This window comes from Triplophysa rosa, linkage group LG8 (assembly GCF_024868665.1).
Source record: "Triplophysa rosa linkage group LG8, Trosa_1v2, whole genome shotgun sequence".
Lineage (NCBI taxonomy): Eukaryota > Metazoa > Chordata > Actinopteri > Cypriniformes > Nemacheilidae > Triplophysa > Triplophysa rosa.
Genome location: NC_079897.1, coordinates 14,724,009 through 14,726,886, shown reverse-complemented (window position 1 = coordinate 14,726,886; position 2,878 = coordinate 14,724,009). Strand labels below are relative to the sequence as shown.

At 40.5% G+C, this 2,878-nt stretch overlaps 1 long non-coding RNA gene across 2 annotated transcripts in view; it reads left to right on the top strand.

Annotated features, from left to right (window-relative positions):
• The first annotated feature begins 823 nt into the window (after window positions 1–823).
• LOC130557413 (uncharacterized) overlaps window positions 824–2,878 on the top strand; it is a 7,362-nt gene continuing 5,307 nt past the window's right edge. For both annotated transcript variants that reach the window (XR_008963304.1, XR_008963303.1), the window contains exon 1: window positions 824–1,783. This is a non-coding gene — a long non-coding RNA (uncharacterized LOC130557413). The remainder of the gene's footprint in view (window positions 1,784–2,878) is intronic.

Below are 2,878 nucleotides of genomic sequence, written 5' to 3'. Positions count from 1 at the left end.
AATGGATTAATTAGAAGACGGTATTACAAAGGAGTAGCTAGTTAGTTTCTCAAACGATGCATCGTACTATGGTGGTTAACCAGCGAGTTATGTCGTTATTTCAGAATCAGAATCAGAATCAGAAGAGCTTTATTGCCAAGTGTGCTTGCACACACAAGGAATTTTCTTTGGTGTTGGAAGCTTCTAGTACAGACATTTAACACAATGACAATACAATATAATACGATTTACAGTCTAAAAAGATTCTAAATTGTGCATATATAAAATAAAGACTATTTTACAGAAAATGGGGGATAATAACATATAAGAGACATTGTACCGGGTAGTATATAGTAGAATAAACATATTAACAGATTGTATGTACACTTGTGCAAATGGATAATTTGGAAGTCTGGGGTTAGTCTGGGGTGCGTTTGGAAGTTGATTAGTCTGGGGTGCGTTTGGAAACGCACCCCAGACTAATCAACAAGCACAGACCGGAAGTTAACTTCGGGCCAGGCGCGTGCGTCCGATGAAACCGTCTCTACAGGTTTTGAATGACATGGGGGTGAATAAATGACAACAGATTTTTTTTATGTGAACTATACTTTTGAGTACATAATAACTAACAGCTGGTTAAGTTAGTTTAAGATGGACATACAGTAAATGGACCAGTATTCACTTACTCCCTGGTATATGCAGTACATGTCAGTCTGACTTACACTGATTATAAAGTTTAAACTTAAGATGTTTAATGCAAAGCTAAACTATGGCTATATTTTTGTCCTTAAAATCAGAATTTGCCAATTTTTGTACAGCAGCTACCGACCAGAATCATGGGAAATAAAGCCATGAAAAATAACAAAAGATTCTCATTTGCCACTCAAGTTAGGCTACTGAAATTGTCAAATCTGTATTAACATCCATTATTTAAGAGAAAACCAAATACAATAAATTCACAGTAATTCATTGTATTATGAGTGTTCAGTTTGTTTCATTATTGCATCACAAGCTAATGCCAATGACCGATCAATATGAGATTTATGTAGATTGTAGCTCAATAGGTGTTGTTGCATTAGCAATTCAAAAGACATGAGTTTGATACCATAGGAAAACACATACTACTGATAAAATGTACAGATTGAATGCAAGTTGCTTTAGTCTGCCAAAGGTGAATGTAAATTACGTCCAAACTCTATTTGAAATAAACCAAAATTATGATATACAACAAATAAAACTACATCAGATGTTCAGATGTCCAACAACTTTTGACATTCTTCAGTTCAAAACAAGTGATCCTCACTATGGCCATGATAAGCAGTGGATTGATGGAGGGTCCCATCAGTCCATCATCAAGTTACTGAAGAGGAGAAGGTGGGAGAGGAAGAATCGGGGGTTTCCCTCCTCCTTTGCCTTGCGGGAGCTTGAACTCTTTTTAAGTCGGCCACCACACCATGGCTAATGGCCCCCGCTGAGCCTGCTGTCTCATTCCCCACATCAAGCCCATCGTCCCTAAATCAAACCATAGAAAATTGGGCTTAAAATTTTGGGGAGAGGCCCCCCAAAAAAGACCCAAAAGCTGCATCTGTTGCCGGCTTACATGAAAGTTGGGCTCACGAGCAGTGCTGGTCACTTCGCTGTAGATCTGAGATGAAAAAGGTTCAGGCTGGCTACTCTTTGCATGCACAGCCGGTAGAAAGCAGGATCGCGGGGACCGTGGGAGAAATAGTTGTCGTTCGATATGTGTCGGCCGGTAACGCAAGATGGATTTGGCATGCGAATGGTCTTGAGGAGGGAGAGAGAGGTGAGTATACTGTTCCTTATCAGCGATTCTGAGAGCGAGCCAATGCTTTTTTTCAGTAAATATGGTTGTTAGACTATTCAATATAATGTTGTTGATGTTTCTCTGAGCTGAGTGATATGGCTTTCATTTAAAAGGGTGTAAAGGCATACGTTTTGTATTTTCTTCTTCAAAATCTAAGGCACCAACAACACAGTCAGCATTTGCAATGCTAACAAGGCATGCCATATTATTAAACAATATTAACGCGTGCAAGCAAGCATTTTGGTAAGCATAGTGAGCTGTGTGTGTGTCGGAAGAATCATACAGCTGGTGATGTTCTGAACAATGCAGCTAGATCAGGGCACACACAAACAAACTGTATTCATTTTTTATGAACACACACACACGCGCACACACACACACACACACACGCACACACACACAGAGACACATCACACACACCAGCAGCAGTCCTTCTGCCAATGCTGTCTGCATTCTGTCAGTCTGTCTGAAAAATGCATGTGACGCAGCTGAAAAATTCAGAACATCCAGGCGTGATTCCAGTGGGCAGAATGCAAATCATTGTGTTAGGGATGCTGTAAACTTTGAGCTCTGGCTTAGTTTGACGTGGACAATGAAGAAAGCATCGTGCATGGTAGAAAGGAGAGATGGGGGGTCAGTATGAGTGATGCAAGTGTGTCTGTCTGCGTGCACAAGGAATCAGAGGGCGATGATTGCGTCTTCGGTATTGTTTCGCGTGCTTTGCAGATTTTACTTAGACGATGAGACATGTATCCCCAACATCACAAGACAGGTGTATGGTGAAGACCATTTTTTATCTGACCCCCACAGCATCCGAAATTGTCTGTGTGAACAATAGAAAACAATTGAAAAATTGTTCCCAGCAGAATGTGCCATTCGCCTAAAACCAGCCAACCAACCAGACATAAAAAAGTCAAGTCAAAGCCAGCAATACTTCCAAATTCAAAACATAATTATAAGCCTTTCAAATAAGCAAGCAATTTAAATGAAATAAGCATGATGTTAATTATCCTTTCTGTTGAGGAAGACAGGGTAGATGCATGTGTGTGTGTGTGTGTGGGGGGGGGGGGGGGG